General features: G+C 34.6%; 1 pseudogene; it reads left to right on the top strand.

Moving 5' to 3' along the window:
* Positions 1-16,243, top strand: part of LOC104120611 (TMV resistance protein N-like) — a 36,027-nt pseudogene extending 19,784 nt beyond the window's left edge.
* The last annotated feature ends 3,599 nt before the right edge of the window (positions 16,244-19,842 follow it).

Here is a 19,842-nt window from a genome sequence, read left to right as displayed (position 1 = left end):
TGAGGGGAATACAAGATAAAGAACTACAATAGAATAATCACCGGAGCAGTCAATATACCATGAATCAACATGAATAGTGAATACAGTAAAGAAAAATGTACGACATCACCCTTCGTGCTTTTACTCTCGATCTAACCATAAAATTAATAGAAACGGCATGGCATCACCCTTCGTGCTTTTACTCTCATATCATGGCACGACATCACCCTTCGTGCATTAACACTCACAATATGGAACGACATCACCGTTTGTGCATTAATACTCACAATATGGCACGACATCACCCTTTGTGCATTAACACTCTCCCTTACCATAATGCAATGCATAAATAATAACAGGGAGATAGAATAACAAGTACAAACCTTACTTCAATATTTGGTTCCATAATATCAATCTCAACTTGAAATAAAAACTCAATTATCACCAGAAAATTCCGTAAACATGATAAGAACGATAATTTGAACAACACTAGTATAACACGTAGCAATTTGGCATAGGAATGAGACAATATGAGAAAAACAGAGAAACCTGGAAAAACAGATAAATTAGCGGCGCATAGGTACTCGTCACCTGACATATAACACCGCTCACATGAATTTTATTTAGCATTTAATCTAAGGTTCCTAATTCTCTCAAGTCAGGGTTAGACACAACACTTACCTCGCTCCGAAGGCCACTTAATTCTCAATCACAGCTTTTCCTTTCGAATTCACCTCCAAACCACTCGTATCTATTCAAAAATGACTAAATAATATCAAATTTTTCTAAAGGAATCAATTATATTGCACAAATTAAATTTTCCAAATTTTCCTCCAAAAAGTCGAAAAATCGACCCCGGGTCCGCTTGGCCAAAACCCGAGGTTCAGACCAAAATCCTTTTACCCATTCACCCCTGAGCCCGAATATATAATTAGTTTTGGAATTCGACCTCAAATTGAGGTCTAAATCCCCAAATTTCCGAAATCCCTAATTCTACCATGAAAACTCTAGATTTTAGGTTGAAATTTCAAGAAATGTAATGGGTAATTGAAAGAAAATGGTTTAGAATCATTTAAAAACAATTTGGGGAAGGAATGACTCTTGAAAAATCATCCCTCACCGTTTGGTTTTTGAGAAAAATGAGTTTTTTGGAAAAAATCCCATTTTGGATTCTGTTAAGTGTTGGGCGACAATGTGCATCGCGTTCGCGGGGCCACTGTCGCGTTCGCGAACGGTTCTGCCTACCAAGCCTTCGCGTTCGCAAGACGCAGCTCGCGTTCGCGATGGTTACTCCCCCTGGCCTTCGTGTTCGCGAGACGTTGCTCGCGTTCATGATGAAGGAACGACCAAGGCCCCCCCAGGTCCCCACGTGCTTCGCGTTCGCATTGAGCCGGTCGCGTTCGTGAAGGGTAAATCCCCTATCACTTCGCGTTCGCGACCAGGCCTTCGCGTTCGCAAAGAAGAAGTCTCAGCCTCATCATATTATTCTTCGCGTTCGCGAGAGGACCTTCGCGAACGCGAAGAAGGATATGACAGACACCAGAATCTACAGAAAACCAGATTTTCGGGGTTCCAAACCAAACATGCACACAAGTCTAAAAATATTATACGAACTTGATCGCGCGAACAAATCGCCAAAATAATACCTAGAACTCTAAATTTAAGCACCAAATCAAATAAAATTCTCAAGAACACTTTAAAACTTCTAATTTCTCAACTGGACGTCCAAATCACGTCAAATCAACTCCATTTCTCACCAAATTTTACAGACATGTCTTAAATATCATAATGAACCTGTACCGAGCTCCGGAACTAAAATACAGACCCGATACTAACAATGTCAAATATCAATCAATTCTTAAAAACAAATAATTTTCAAACTTTTAATTTTCATCAAAAATTCATAACTCAAGCTAGGGACCTCCAAATTCGATTCTAGGCATACGCCCAAGTCCCATAATTCGATACAGACCTACCGGGACCATCAAAGCATGGATCCGGGCCCGTTTACCAAAAATATTAACCAAAATCAACTAAAATCAACTTTTAAGACAAAACTTCTTATTTTCATTAGTTTTCAACATAAAAGCTTTCCGGAAACCTGCCGGACTGTGCACGCAAATCGAGGAGGGTAAAAATGAGATTTTTAAGTCTTAAAAGTGTAGATTCGAGTTCTAAAACATAAGATGACCTTTTGGGTCATCACAAGTTATTGAAGGAGTTTCCACTTATTCTCTTCTTCTTTTTCATTTTTTGTCATATGGCAACTTTATATTTTGAAAAAATTAAACTGTAAGTATTTACTATTTTGCACAACCAAAAATGTACCAAATATATATATATATATATATATATATATATATATATATATATATATATATAAATTTATCTAGGATTTGCATAATTATAAAACAAAAAAAGTTCTTAAAAGAAGATTGAGTAGGAATATAATTGAGTAGGAATATAATTGAGTAGGATATAAGACCCCGTAAAAATTCCCTAATGATTTAAGTTTTTAAAGTGCGCCAACGGTATCTGGCAATAAAGTATTTGAGTATTAAAGGAGACCTATGGGATAGAGCCACATAATGTTGAATTGATAATGTATGTTTAAGGTGTGTTGGAACATACTAAGGAGTTTTGGGAATGGCAAGAACTTGTGTGGAATAAGTTGGACACATTAAGTGAAAAGGATGTTTTAATTGGCAGAAGACCCAAATTCAAATGAATATAACTCCCTCAATATAATAACTTAGGTGGTGATATACCTATCAAATTAAAGCTCTTTGCGTCTAGTTTCCAATGCATTAAACCTCTCATCATTTGGATATGTATACAGAATGTTATGGCCATTTTACTTGACCTGTGTCATATGCGCGGCCAAATCTACGGCCGCGCATATTTGAGAGTTTCTGCCTCCAATCCGCGGCCGCACACGTAGGAACCCATTTAAATACCCCAAGGCCGGGTAGAGTGAGAGGTAAGTCATTTCTTTGAGTTAGGGCTTGCATTTCAAAGGGAATCCGTCCAACACCTCCCTCCCATGATCCAAGGTAATGTTTTTGGAATAATTTTGAGTTGATTACTACTCCTAAATACTTGTATTAACAAGGATTAATTTTGAAGATACATAGATTTTCATTTAAATTCCCGAATTGGTCAAGAACACTACAAGTTGGGATTCTCAAGAGTTTCACTATAAGAGGTATGTCTACCATCTATAACTAATCTATGGTGATTATTTATGTACGAAATATGTGTTAGGACTTATGGGATGGTGATTGGAAGAAATAAGTGCCCAACCTAGGTGTGTTGGTATTGTAGAGATTGTAAAATGAACTAATTGATAAGATTTGTGAGTTGGGAGTGAATTATTGGGCATGTATGTGCTAAGGAAAGTTGTGGATGACCTAGAGATGATTGTGAGATTAATCATTTGTGTGGAAGGTGATTGTTGGATGAAGAAACACCATTAATAGAGGTAGTAAAATGCTATGTACTCTAGGTGTTTGATAAAATTCCTAAATAATCAAAAATCTGGAAATTTATTATTAATATTGGTGCAATTGTGTTTCATTGTTGTAGATTGAAATTTGTTTAGTGTGGTGGACCATCGTAGTATTATTAAGGGGCCAATTTCAGATTTGAGCTGTCCGGAGGTGGCTTCACTCGCGAAGATCATTTAAAGCATTGATTTAGTTTCGTCGTGGTAAGTATCTTGCCTAACCTCGAGTGGGGGAATTATTCCTTAGGCATTGAGTCTTATGTGGAAATTGTGCAATTGAAAACCATGTACGTGAGGTGACGATTACGTACTTGGTTTATATGTGCAAATTATATCGGTTGAAATTTGTAGACGTCCTTCTTAAGTATTAAGTTGGAAAATTGTTGTAACTTATTAAATCTATTATTGTCATGTCTCGTTCCTTGTTTGTCGGGATTGTTTTTATATGATAATTTGGTGTGATTGCCACTTGACTTTTATGTGAACTCTGTGTTTGTTTGAGTTGCCATTTTTTATGGAAATTACTTTCATTATTGATTTTATCTATAGATAATTTAAATGGAAAATTTAGTTAATAAGATGAATAAATCGATTTATTTCCTGAAGTTGATATTATCTGGGCGGAGCGATAAGGGTAGCTATAGGAGTGATAAGGGTGGCAATAGGAGCGATAAGGGTGGCTATTGTCAGGGACGATATGTGATGATGTGGGGTTGTGGTGTTGATGATTTTTATGTGATGTTGTGATTTTTCTTGTGTTTATTTTTATGCCTTGTGCAATTGCTCTTGTTGATAGTAAATTGATAACAATCTGTTTTATGTTGAAATTGAGAACCTGTGGCTATTTCCATGCGGATTATAAATTAAAATGTGGGCACGAGATACCGTGAGTAAATAATGATATAAAATATGGGTACAAGGTGATGTGATGAAATGGTAATGATATTTGGCACGTGAATTGTCCGCGCAGTTGTCATATGAAATGAGGGCACGAGGTGTCGGGAAAATATGATGATTTAATTATGGGCACGAGGTGCCGTGAAAATATGAAAATGGACTGAGACACGTGTTTACGAAAAATATGAAAATGGGCTGAGACCCATATTTTTATGATTATGAAATGAGGTGTCACATGGTGACTTTTTAATTGAAAGAATTATATTCAAAATATTTATTTGGAAGGATTTTTACTTAGAAAGTATTATATGAAAGAATTGTATTTGAAAGATATTTATTCGAGGAAATTATATTTGAAAAGCTTTACTGAAAGAATTATATTTGAAAAATAATTATTTCAGAAAATTATATTTAAAAGAGAGTTATCTGGAAGAATTATATGTGAAAGACTTGATTTAATTGAGTGTAATTGTGTTTATTAATTGTTGAGTGATATTAATGGTATTCTTGTTGTCTGTTGTGCATATAACTGGTTGCTTTATCCTGCCCTTATTATTATTTATTTCCTATTATTTCGTATATTATATTGCACAGATTATTAGGCTAGTAAGTGTCTTGAGTGTACCTCGTCTCTACTCCATTGAGGTTAGTCTTGATACTTACTGGGTACCGACCGTGGTGTACTCATACTACACTTCTGCACATTATTGTGCAGAGCCAGGTATTGAAGATAACAGACTTGAGCGGAGTTAAAGAGGGATCGTAAGGATTTAAGGTAGCGCTGTTTGGTCGTCAGAGTCCCTTGGAGTCTTTTTATTTCATTGTACTGTTAACTTGTAATCAAACAGTATTGTATATTCAGTCCTCGTGATCATTCTATGCATCAAGTTAGAGTTCGTGACTCAGTAATACCAGTCTTGGGAGGCTGTATATCATAATTTTTTTCGCTGTTAGTTTTGATTACTTTTAAAAATAATGGCTTCAAAACGTAATTGAAATCAACTTACCTAGTCTTAGAGGCTAGGTGCCATCACGACGCCTGTGGTGGGATTTTGGGTCGTGACAAGTTGGTATCAGAGCTCTAGGTTCATAGGTACTACGAGTCACGAACGAGTTTAGTAGAGTCTTGCGGATCGGTACGGAAACGTCTGTACTTATCTTCGAGAGGCTACAGAGCTAGTAGGAAAAATCTCCGCTTCTTTCATTCCTTATTGTGCGGTGTTTATTCAACTTGAATCATATGTCTTATGTTCTTTTGCATCTACCCGTGTATGAAATTGGGCACTCGGTATCAGCTATGCGCTAACGGTTCGTGATATTACATAGGGATTATAAGGGAGACAGGGTTGCTCAACCATTGTTATAACATGTCGTCGAGATCGAGGATGCGGAAGTATTGAGAGATCATTCAGTTGTGCACATGAGGGTGCAACAGATTCTGACATCTGGTTGATAAGTATGATCTTGAGAAGGTTTAATTAATTGCCTAATTGTCACAATCGTGGTAGGTTCACGAGGTAGATGTAGATCTGAAGATAGTTGGTGGTATTAGAGACTATGTAGTTCGTACATGATTTCTATTTAGCGAAGGGTACATACTAGCAGCCAAGGCAATCGAGGAAGCAATTTTATCTGTCACGAGGATGACATGCGCCCAATAAATGGCTTGATGTGTCTTATGATTGGTGTTGAACAAGCGATGAAGGTTAGTATTGTGGATCATCAGACTGTGTCGTATGGCTTCGCGCCAAGTGAGGGAAGTCCATTATCAACGATCAGATTGCGGGGTCATGTGTTATATCAGTTTTGGCCTAAGATGTATACACGTGGCATTGAAAGGGTCTCCAAAACTTGTATATAATTAAGAGCTGAGATTTGTATGAAATGGTTTTAGGACTTGCAGTATTCCCACGTTCTTAATAATTCTACACTTCAGTATCAGTAGGGTCACGAAAATAATTTCAGAATACTCGGAGTGCTCCAGTAAGTTCTTTTAATGCACCACCGACACAGGGTTCCTATAATGGTTATTCCAGTTATCTAGCATAGACTCAGTATGAGCAGCCAAACCTGCAGAGGGTTTGTTATCAGTGTGGTGATACTAGGCACATCATGGGACATTGTCCCAGACTTGAGAGAGGCAGATTTCAACAGAATACTCAGGCACAAGTTCTATTCCAGTTACTACCCCACATGCACAACCAGTTAGGGGTGAAGGACAGGCGGGTAGAGGGTGCCCTAGAGGGGGAGACACAACTCGTTGATAGAGTTGTTCTGGTGTGGCTGAAGCCACTACACCAGGTGGTGTCGCTACAGGTATGATCCTGATCTGTTATAAAATGATATATTCCTTAATTTGATTCGGTTCTGAATTTTGAGGCGAGTCCTCCTATTATGCTCCGCTTATGGATGAGCTTCGTAACTTTGTGACACACTTATATGTTATCCTTGTTGGGGAGATTTGATGATGTTAGCCCGTGTCTATCATTTTTTTATTTTGTGCACCATTGAGGCTATAAGTCCAAAAGTAATTTTATTATTCACTACAGTGGGTTTTGATGTGATTTCAGAATAATTGATTTCAATTTTATGAATTATATGCCCTACCGAGACGAGGGTTCATTATGTGTTATGAAAACTGTTTACGAAATTTATTAAAGAAAAGAAAGAATGGAAAAAATCTCAGTTGGCACAATGTGCAAAATACATGTGATTCGGAGTTGAGGACGAGATCCTCACATTTTTATATGATGTGAAATATTTAAATTGGGCTACAAGCCGCGGTGAAAGTTATATAAGGACGAGGTCCTTGTGGTGAAAAATATTTATGAGTTTAAATTCTCCCTTTGTGAAATTAAATTTGTACTATAGTATTAATAGGGAGTCATGCCAGTTAGGCTTATTTGATAATTTTGTATGTATTTTCTGTGAATATTTAGCCATATTCGTTCTGTAAATATTAAGTTTTAGCCTACAAGATGAGTGCCCAAGTGGCGTTAAATGTGACTCGTTAATTCAGGTGAATAATTATGAGGTCTTCATGCCTCGCGTGTTGCTGTCAATGTTGTGAACAATTTGAAATGAGATTTTGGTTAATATAAGATTAATTGAGGATGCTGGAATTAATTATGAACAATTATTATGACCAGAGATGTGATTATGGGCATACATATAATGTGTGTGTAGGCATAAAATTGCTACTTGAGACTAACACAGTGTGTTAATATAGGAAATTAGGCCTTATGAAATCTGAAGGAAATAGGCCAAACTATGAGTAGGATGTTTCCCTATTATTGTCCTTCATGTATTCGGTGTTTCATGTGTCTATGTTGAAGAAAGTAGTTGGAGACCTGACACTCATTGTTCTGGTTGAGACTATTGAGGTTAATGAGAACTTGGCTTATGAAGATATTCCAATTTCTAATATTGATCGGCAAGTCCGAAAGTTGAGAAATAAAGAAATTTCCTCCGTGAAAGTGTTATGGCAAAACCAGCAGGTTGAATAGACCATTTGGGAAGTCGAGTAAGAAATGAAGAAGAAGTACCCTCATTTGTTTGAATAGTTATGTATTTATAAATTGTGTTATACGAAAATGCTAAAAGTTACCTTCTATGAATTATGTATCAACCGTATAGCTGATGTTGAAGATGTTCCTTTTTGGTAGTATACTGCTCGTGAGGTCACGGTTGGCATTGTCTTAATGTTATATTGCGTCGCTGGTTCACGTATATGTTGTTAGGACTGGTTTTGGTGATTCTCTGGCAGGTGGTTAGGTCCAATTGCAGAGGACACTCTGCCAAAATTTCTAAAACATTTGGGAGTTAGCCAAATTTTGGGGCCTTAAAGAAGTTGAAATGTTGGAAGAATATCTAAGACCTATGTGAAGTCAAGAACGATTAAAGATGGTGGTTAAGGTGAAAGGAGGATAATATTGTGCCTAATAATGACTTGTAAAACATTCGAGGACGAATGATCCTAAGTGGGGGAGAATGTAAGACCCCGTAAAAATTCCCTAATGATTTAAGTTTTTAAAGTGCGCCAACGGTATCTGGCAATAATGTATTTGAGTATTAAAGGAGACCTATGGGATAGAGCCACATCATGTTGAATTGATAATGTATGTTTAAGGTGTGTTGGAACATACTAAGGAGTTTTGGTAATGACAAGAACTTGTGTGGAACAAGTTGGACACATTAAGTAGAAAGGATGTTTCAATTGGCACAAGACCCAACTTCAAATGAATAGAACTCACTCAATATAATGACTTATGTGGTTATCTACCTATCAAATTAAATCTCTTTGCGTCTAGTTTCCAATGCATCAAACCGTTCGTCATTTGGATATGTATACAGAACGTTATGGCCATATTACTGGACCTGTGTCATATGCGCGGCCAGATGCGCGGCCAAATCCGCGGCCGCGCATATTTGAGAGTTTCTGCCTCCAATCCGCGGCCAATCCACAGCCAGATCCGTGGCCGCGCACGTACGAACCCATTTAAATACCCCAAGGCTGGGTAGAGTGAGAGGTAAGTCATTTCTTTAAGCTAGGGCTTGCATATCAAAGGGAATCCGTCCAACACCTCCCTCTCATGATCCAAGGTAATGTTTTTGGAGTAATTTTTAGTTGATTACTACTCCTAAATACTTGTATTAACAAGGATTAATCTTGAAGATCCATAGATTTCCATTTAAATCCCCAAATTGGTCAAGAACACTACAAGTTGGGATTCTCAAGAGTTTCACTATAAGAGATATGTGTACCATCTATAACTAATCTATGGTGATTATTTATGTATGAAATATGTGTTAGGACTTATGGGATGGTGATTGGAAGAAATAAGTTCCCAACCTAGGTGTGTTGGTATTGTAGAGATTGTAAAATGAATTAATTGACAAGATTTGTGGGTTGAAAGTGAATTATTGGGCATGTATGTGCTAAGGGAAGTTGTGGATGACCTAGAGATGATTTTGAGATCAATCATTCGTGTGGAAGGTGATTGTTGGATGAAGAAACACCATTAATAGAGGTAGTAAAATGCTATGTACTCTAGGTGTTTGATAAAATACCTAAATAACCAAAAATCTGGAAATTTGTTATTAATATTGGTGCAATTGTGTTTCATTGTTGTAGATTGAAATTTGTTTAGTGTGGTGGACCATCATAGTATTATTAAGGGGCCAATTTCAGATTTGAGCTGTCTAGAGGTGGCTTCACTCGCGAAGATCATTTAAAGCATTGATTTAGTTTCGTCGTGGTAAGTATCTTGCCTAACTTTGAGTGGGAGAATTATTCCTTAGGCATTGAGTCTTATGTGAAAATTGTATAATTGAAAACCATGTACGTGAGGTGACGAGTACGTACTTGGTTTATATGTGAAAATTATATCGGTTGAAATTTGTAGACGTCCTTCTTAAGTATTAAGTTGGAAAATTGTTGTAACTTATTAAATCCATTATTGTCATGTCTCGTTCCTTGTTTGTCGGGGTTATTTTTATATGATAATTTGGTGTGATTGCCACTTGACTTTTATGTGAACTCTGTGTTTGTTTGAGTTGCCATTTTTTATGAAAATTACTTTCATTATTGATTTTACCTATAGATAATTTAAATGGAAAATTTAGTTAATAAGATGAATAAATCGATTTATTTCCTGAAGTTGTGATTTAAAAGAAGTGTTGTTCCTGGATGAATTACTTGTCAGTTCATGTTATTGAAAATTTAGTATTGAATTATAAAGGCCGTAAATTTTATTGAGTTAAAGTCTTGAGCATATTGTGTAGTAAATTGGATAATTCTTGGCATATATTTAATCATCTGCTTGTCGTGCCTAAATCCTTGTTGTTGACTCTGTTGTTATATGACAATGTGATGTGATTGTTATTTGATTATTTATGAAATTTCGTGAATTTCCTGGTTTGATAATTATTGGAATTTAATTTAATTTTGGATTTTTTCCTCTGCAAACAATTAATTAAATGAGCTTAAGAAGAGGCATTTCACTGTTGTTGTATGTGTTGGAATATTGTCTGGGCGGAGCGATAAGGGTGGCTATAGGAGCGATAAGGGTGGATATTGATATTGTCTGGGCAGAGCGATAAGGGTGGCTATAGGAGTGATAAGGGTGGCTATTGTCAGGGACGATATGTGATGATGTGGGGTTGTGGTGTTGATGATTTTTATGTGATGTTGTGATTTTTCTTGTGTTTATTTTTATGCCTTGTGCAATTGGTCTTGTTGATAGTAAATGATAACAATCTATTTTATGTTGAAATTGAGAACCCGTGGCTATTGCCAGGCGGATTATAAATTAAAATGTGGGCACGAGATGCCGTGAGTAAATAATGATATGAAATATGGGCACGAGGTGATGTGATGAAATGGTAATGATATTTGGCACGTGAATTGTCCGTACAGTTGTGAGATGAAATGAGGGCACGAGGCCTGGAAAATATGATGATTTAATTATGGGCACGAGGTGCCGTGGAAATATGAAAATGGGCTGAGACCCGTGTTTACGAAAAATATGAAAATGGGCTGAGACCCGTATTTTTATGATTATGAAATGAGGTGTCACATGGTGACTTTTTAATTGAAAGTATTATATTCAAAATATTTATTCGGAAGAAATTTTACTTAGAAAGTATTATATGAAAGAATTGTATTTGAAAGATATTTATTCGAGGAAATTATATTTGAAAAGATTTATTGAAAGAATTAGATTTGAAATATAATTATTTCAGAAAAATATATTTAAAAGAGAGTTATCTGGAATAATTATATGTGAAAGACATTTATTTGAAAGACTTGATTTAATTGGGTGTAATTGTGTTTATTAATTGTTGAGTGATATTAATGGTATTCTTGTTGTCTGTTGTGCATATAACTGGTTGCTTTATCCTGCCCTTATTATTATTTGTTTCCTATTATTTCGTATATTATATTGCACAGATTATTAGGCTAGTGAGTGTCTTGAGTGTACCTCGTCTCTACTCCATTGAGGTTAGTCTTGATACTTATTGGGTACCGACCATGGCGTACTCATACTACACTTCTGCAAATTTTTGTGCAGAGCCAGGTATTGAAGATAACAGACTTGAGCGGAGTTAAAGCGGGATCGTGAGGATTCAAGGTAGAGCTGCTTGGTCGTCGCAGTCCCTTGGAGTCTTTTTATTTCATTGTACTGTTAACTTGTAATCAAACAGTATTATATATTCGATCCTCGTGATCATTCTATGTATCCAGTTAGAGTTCGTGACTCAGTACTACCAGTCTTGGGAGGTTGTATATCGTAATTATTTTCGCTATTAGTTTTGATTACTTTTAAAAAAAAATGGCTTCAAAATGTAATTGAAATCGGCTTACCTAGTCTTAGAGACTAGGTGCCATCACGACGCCTATGGTGGGATTTTGGGTCGTGATATAGGAATACTTTCAGATTATGTTAGTCCTTTTAGATTTCATATGAATTTTTTGGATCTTAAGTTTTGCTCTAGAATATTGTATGTCAAGATATTATTTTGTTAAGGAATATAATTGTATTCCTAATATTGAAAAATATAAATATATGATAGATAAAGCTTCTTTTGAATAAGTATCTTAATTGACTTCAAAGTCTTAATACAAGGATTCGTAAATATAGTTTGTAATAACATACTTTAAATAAGGAAAGAATATTTATAAATTAAAATTTTAATTAATTTTAAAGTCCTAAATTGTAGGAATTTTTTTTACATAGTTCAAATAAGGAAGGATTTAGTAATTATGATTTTAGTTATTTTTAATATCCTAAATATTAGGAAAAAATTATTAAATGACTATTTTATCCGGTGTAAAACTCTATGTTTAAAGGGTAAAAAAGGCGAACAACATTTAGCTAAGGATTTTCGTACTTTTAATATAGTATAGATAGATAGATATAGATATAGATAAATAGATTTGGTTTGCATTTATCGTTTAGGTTTGATACCAGCTAATCCCTTGCTCCTCCAAATTTAAGTCTCGTGATGCTTTATTCATTTCTTTTGACATTTTCAAAACAAAATAACAAAAGATTGTCTAAGTTTTGATTGTTATTTTAATTTAATTGTATGCTAATAGGAGCCAGCTATTCTTTTTTGAGTACCTTTCTAAAATAAGTAAACTAGCAAAACATTGGTTAAGAGTCAACTATTATAAAAAAAATAAAAAGTACAAAATAAACATAAAAGATACTAATTACATACAATTTTATAATCTAGTGTGAACTATTACTCCTATCATTCATTTTTAGTTTGGCACAATAAGAATGTCGTTTTGTAGTTAATAACATGCAAATTATAAAAGTAGCATGAGATCGATTAGAAAAGGTAAAATATTGTTAAAATATTTCATATCCTTGTTCACATGTAGGTTAATATATACAAATTATTTAAATTTCAAGTCTTAACTGTTAATAGTAAAACTATTGAGATTGTACTTTTCTTGGCACGTACGGTAAAAAGATACCAAACGTCTAAAATTTGTCACTTTCAATTCTCCTATTTTCCAAAGTAAAATACACTCCTTTATCAAAGGATCACTAATAGTAAAAAAAAAAAAAAAAAAAAAATCGACCTCAAAGAAGGAAAGAATTTCTTTTTCAAAATGTTTGGTCAATTATAACAAGAAGAAAAGAATAAGGTCCTCTTCTAGCTGAGAAGTGATGTTGCTAAAGAATCAAGAACAAAGATATTTAATGATGTGATAGTAATTATATTCTTTTTTAACTATAAAAGATTACGGTGAGATGAATATGGTTCCTCCGTCTTTAATCAGAAATTTTGCATTCAAGAGTACGAAAAAATATTCATAGGAAACGCTTCTCTTTTTAATAAGTGTGTGCTTTTACAGCTGTGAAGTTTTTCTCAAGTGTATGTGACAGTAATGTCTTTTTGTTCTTAGACGCATATGCTTTTACAGCTAAGAAGTTTCTACTAAGTCTACAATTTATTCTTCTATTTGAACTGTTAAGGGAAAAAGCTATGTTTGTGCTTTGGAGCAATTCAATTGGGATAGGTAGACTCTTTCTTTGTAGCTTCATCTACTTGTACTTTTAGCTGTCCATTGTGTATACACAGTGGAGTATTGATACAGGGGGTGGTCTTTGACTGAATTTCCTTCTATTAAAGTTCAAAGAAAACCCATTACCAATAATTCTATGGAGTAGAGCCCATCTCATACAAACTTTTTTTATTTGAAGTGCCAGTAGCTAGTAGTTTATTTATTCTCTCCTATTATCATTACATGATCACTTACTACAACTACAATTTATCCATATACATGTTTTTTTCTTTTCAGATAATTAACTGAATCAATGACATCATCTTCTGCTTCTGCGCATACTTCACAGTTTTCTCGATGGAAATACAAAGTCTTTCTAAGTTTTAGAGGTGAAGATACTCGAAGAACATTTACAGGTCACCTCTTCAAAGGCTTGGAAAACAGTGGAATATTCACGTTTCAAGATGATAAAAGGCTAGAGCATGGCTCATCAATATCAGATGAACTCTTAAAAGCTATCGAACAGTCTCAAGTTGCTATCGTCGTTTTCTCAAAGAATTATGCAACATCGAGGTGGTGCTTAGAAGAGCTAGTGAAGATCATGGAATGCAAGGATCAATGTGGACAGACTGTCATGCCGATCTTCTATGAAGTGGATCCATCACATGTTCGGTACCAGAGGGAGAGCTTTGCTGAAGCCTTTGACAAACATGAAACAAGCTATAAGGATGATGATGAAGGAATGCAGAAGCTCCAAAGATGGAGGATTGCTCTAACTAGAGCCGCAAATCTAAAAGGATATGATATTCGTGATGGGTGAGTTAAAACACATAGTAATTTCTTATAATGAAAAAAAATGGAATACAACAAAGAATAATTTTGTGGTATTTGAGTTACCATAGGAGCAAAGTGAGGAGCTCAAAAGGAATAATTTTCATTCAAATGTGGTTGCTTATGTGAAGAAGTACTACATATTTTACTATAGAAAAAGAATCTGTACATCAAAAATGAGTTAAACAGAATAGACACAAAATACATTTATCATATTTACAAAATAAAAATTAAAAGGTGGAAACTTAATCAATTTATTTTGTTCTTGAAATTAGATTGTCATTTAGACGTCAAAAATGTTTTTATTTTCCTGAAAAAAAGGAATGATGGTTGTTATATGTGTTTCAATCAGCAAGAAGGTATTGTTCCTATCAATATAATTAGAGAGAATAAATAAAAAAAACATCTTAAACTATTCACGTTTTGCTATTACCCAGAAGACACTATAGTTTCTATCACTACAATTCCTCAATAACATTCTTGCACGTATAATATTTTGATTGCTCCTTCAAGCGTTTGTTTTATGTGCATAGATTTTTAATCATCTCTATGTAAATTAACAATATTTAGTAGCTAAGTTTGTTGGCTATTTATTACCTAGTTGATGAGAGTTCGATTCCTCACCTTGCAATCTTCTCTCCCTTTCCCCTACCCCTATATAATAAAAAATACTAGTTATGAAATGCTTACTAATACTTGACTCTTTTACATTTATCCACAATTAATCTTTTTCTTTTTGTAGGACTGAAGCAGAGAATATTCAGCAGATTGTCGACCAAATTTCCAAATTGTGCAATAGTGCTACTTTGTCTTCTTTGCGAGATATTGTGGGAATAGATACTCATTTGGAGAAATTAAAGTCCATACTTAAGGTAGGAATCAATGATGTTCGGATCATATTGGGGATCTGGGGCATGGGCGGTCTAGGGAAGACGACAATAGCAAGAGCCATTTTTGACACTTTATCTCATCAATATGAAGCTGCTTGTTTCCTTGTGGATATTAAAGAAAATGAAAAAAGACATCAACTGCATTCTTTGCAAAACACCCTTCTCTCTGAATTGTTAAGAAGAAAAGATGATTACGTCAATAATAAGCATGATGGGAAGTGGATAATTCAGGACAGACTTTGCTCTAAGAAGGTGCTAATTGTGCTTGATGATATAGATCACAAAGATCATTTAGAGTATTTAGCAGGTGATATTGGTTGGTTTGGTAATGGCAGTAGGATTGTTGTAACAACTAGAAACAAGCATTTGATAGGGAAGAATGATGCAATACCTGATCATGAATCCATTCAGTTGTTCTATCAGCATGCTTTCAAAAAAGAGGTTCCAGATGAGTGTTTTAAGGAGCTTTCATTGAAGGTAGTAAATTATGCTAAAGGCCTTCCTTTAGCCCTCAAAGTGTGGGGTTCTTTGCTGCATAACCTAGGCTTAACTGAATGGAAAAGTGCAATAGAGCAAATGGAAATTAATTCTAGTTCGGAAATTGTTGAAAAGCTCAAAATCAGGTATGATGGATTAGAGCCCATCCAACAAGAGATGTTTCTAGATATATCATGCTTCTTGCGAGGGAAAAAAAACATATTACGTCATGCAAATTCTTGAAAGTTGTCATTCTGGAGCTGAATACAAATTGCGTGTCTTAATTGACAAATCTCTTGTGTCCATATCTGAAAACGATGAGATTCAAATGCATGACTTTATAAAAGATATGGGTAAATATATAGTGAATTTTCAAAAAGATCCCGGAGAACGTAGCAGACTATGGCTCGCCGAGGAAGTCGAGGAAGTGATGAGCAAGAATACAGTAAGTAGGCTAAACAATGCAATAATATTTAATTTCTAATGTTTATATTCCAAAAATACATAGGGCAGTCAATTCCAATTATTTGTTCATCTTGCAGTACGTCATTTAGTTGTTTACTTTAGCTAGTAGAAGCAGCAAAAGTAATATTAATTGCCTAATTAGTAAAAAAAGACATTAATTGCCTAATTCGTTAAGTAGCCTCTTTAATTTACGTTGCCTAATTTGTTTTTCTTATATTTTTTAGCGATGGATTAGTCTAGTAGCCAATTAATCTATTTGATCCAATGTCATTCTTTGGATTAACTTGAAAAGTTTATGATATCTTATTACATAATAACTCAATCATTGATTCACTTTACCATTATTTTTTAATAAAAAGTTACAATTTATTTGTATTGTTTCAATTACAATTACTTTCTTTCACAACATGAAAATCTTATAGACTTGACTCTAATGAACTTCTATGAAAAATGTAATAATAGAAAATAAAGCTATAGAATTAATTGCAAAAAGTATTTTTCTGAAGTAACATCAGTATTTCTTAAAAAACATCTAATTAATATTGTATCTTAAACTTTGGCATTGTAAGGAGTGAGAAAATAGCCATATTAGTAAGCGAATTTTATACGGACATTTGAAATTATACTTTGTAGACTAATGATCTTCTTACCAGGGGACCATGATAATGGAAGCAATCTGGGTTTCTTCTAGTACACTACGCTTTAGTAAGGAGGCCATGAAAAGTATGAAAAGGCTTAGGATATTTAACATAAAGTCGGCCATGGACATGGTAATGGAAACATACTTTCTTTCTGATTTCAATTCTGGTACATTACACTTTAGCAAAAAGACCATGAAATTAAATAGGAAACGGCTTAGGATATTTAACATAAAGACGTTGTGGAACTGTGATGTTTCCATTGAGTATCTGCCCAACAACTTGTGTTGGTTTGTCTTGGATGGCTATCCTTGGAAGTCATTGCCATCTACATTTGAACCCAACATGCTTGTTCACCTTGAACTCCGGGGCAGTTCACTGCGTTATTTATGGATGGAAACAAAGGTACAATAGTTGAGTTCTATTTTATTGTCATTTATTTTTCTCTCTAACTATCTTTGTCTTTTAATTTAGTGATAATGAACAAATATTATTGCTTTTGTCATGTATTATTCGAGGTGCTTCCCCTTTTTAGCTAGAATTATGATGCATGTCTTTAAATGGACAGAAGTTACTCCCTCGGGTTCATTATAAGTGACTTTTTTGCCTTTTTATTTTGGTCCCAAATAAGAGACTTTTTACATAATCAAGAAGGAATTAATTTTGTTTTTCCAAACTTTGCCTTTGTTTACAAATCTCAATATGTCAAGTTAACAATATGCTAATTTTAATTAAAGGTAATTTAGTCATAATACCTTTTTTCTAGGAGTTAGTATTTTCTTAAGGGGTGTGCCAATGGCCAAAATGTCACTTATTATGATCCAGAGGAAGTGTTAATTAATAAGCTCAAATTATTTCCATCTCAAAAGAAATTATTGTATTTTACTTTATTTGGGGTTTCTCTCAGTATTATTGTACGATCTTTTATGTCCTTTTTTTTCCAAATCTTCTCATCATTATTTTAACTAAGAGGCTCAATTTAAGAACTCATTCAATTATTTCTTATAGTAAGATTAGATTCATATGAATTTCATCCTAGATTGTATACAGTGGGCACTACTAAAAAACAGTATAATTTCGTCCGCTATTTCCAACCGAATTCCGACAGATTTTAATTGGTCGGGAAAACGATGGTCGCAAACGTGTACTGACCGAAATCGGTCGAAAACATCAACGCATTGACTGACTATCAAACTTTAATTTCCGACCGAAATCGGTCGAAAACAATTAAATATTTTTTTTTTAATTTTCAAATTTCCGACCGAAATCGGTCGAAAACTATTAATTTTTTATTTTTTTTATTTTCAAATTTTCGATCGAAATCAGTCGGAAACTATTAATATTTTTTTTTAATTTTTTATTTTCCGACCAAATTCGGTCGGAAATTTTAAAAAATAATAATTTATTTAATTAAATAATTAGTTGTAAATTGTAATAAATTATTAATTTATTTTAATAAATAAATAAATATTCATAATTTCCGACCGAATTCGGTCGGAAATTTCCATAAACTGGAGAATTTATTTGAAATTTCCGACCGAATTCGGTCGGAAATTATGAATTTCTGGGCAAAAAAATTAATTTCCGACCGAATTCGGTCGGATATCTGGGTAAAACCTGGACATAAAATACCTATTTTTGAGCTACACCACCTACCAATTACAACTAATATCCATCCTATAATGGCAGCATTACATTGCTGCCATTCAACCATAATTAATCAACAACAATGAATATACTAATAACAACAATAACAACAACAATTAACTAACAAAAACTATTAACTTACACTAACAACCATTATCTAACAACAACTAATAACAACCACAACAACAACTACTAAAATGTTCAATAACAAAATAACAATATAATCATCATTCAAAATTACTCTCAACTAAATATTGACAAGTTCAATACTTTGTTTAGCAATACTCACCATTCAATGAGTTTTTTTTTATCTAGCATCATCTCTATCTTCACTCCTAGAACCTTCATCGTCGGCACATGGGGAAGGATCACGAGACCGGAGAATGGGAAAAGCACCACTAGCAAGAAGATTAGCCAGCTGACCTTGAAGGAGATTAAATTGTTCGTCCCTCCTTTCTAGTTGAACTTAAAGGGTACCAAATTGTTTATCTCTCGTTTTTTCTCTAGCCTTTGTCTCTTCAAGCTCTGCTGTCAGCTTCGCGATCTTATGTTCCATAGACGATATAGTCGACCTATCAATCGCCTCGCCTTGGGCGGAAGTCCCTATACCTTGCAATCCAGCCTTGTAGCGCCGAAATGATTTATCTAGAAGGCCGTATGCTATCCCCTTTTTAGGACCATCGACAACATCCAACCATATCCTCTGCGCTTCTTTGTCTAAAATGGGCGGGCGATCGCCTTGCTCATTCCGTGGCAAGCTCTGAGTGTACTCCTCCAAATTAATCTTGTAGCGACCCTTTATTTAGAAGATATAAAATTACTAACTATATAATATTATAAACATTTATAGTAGTTATGAAACTTAAGGTAAAGGATACAGAGAAAAAGATGTGAAGTAAGAAAAAGGTAAAGGATACAGAGAAAAAGATGTGAAGTACCTGCAACCTAGGATTGTCAAAATCATCTAAAACTTCTCGCAAAGCAGAGAGGATCTGTTGATGATATTGCTCTTGAAAATGTGGGCTCAGATACTTTGAAAGCTGACCAATTGCATGAATTGTTGCCCAGCGCACTCGGGGATGCGTGTCATGAATTAGCATCACAACAGTCTCTACAAGCTGCCACATCTCCTGCAACAATGCCTGGAATTTCCACACCATAAATCACATACAAAAACTAATTATGCCCATTTTTCAGAACATACTCACTAAAAAGGAAAGACTGCTACACAAAATGAAACGGAGAGAGTAATACCTTTGAGCAACCCTTGAAAATCAGACCAATTGCAGTAACACCAGCATGACGAATTCTCCAGTTTTCATCATACAAGAAGCTGAACAAATACTCAAGGCAACTAGGCAAAATCACATTTCCTCCCAATCCAATTGCTAACCTACCCAAACTTTCCATAGCATAACTACACATACTCAACTCCCCTGCATTTTCATCATCACTAATTGCATTTCCCCAATTAGGATCATCTTCAATATG

The sequence above is a fragment of the Nicotiana tomentosiformis genome, chromosome 5 (genome assembly GCF_000390325.3).
Source record: "Nicotiana tomentosiformis chromosome 5, ASM39032v3, whole genome shotgun sequence".
NCBI lineage: Eukaryota > Viridiplantae > Streptophyta > Magnoliopsida > Solanales > Solanaceae > Nicotiana > Nicotiana tomentosiformis.
The sequence above is the reverse complement of the archived record's forward strand: the minus strand, read 5'-3'. Positions and strand labels throughout refer to the sequence as shown.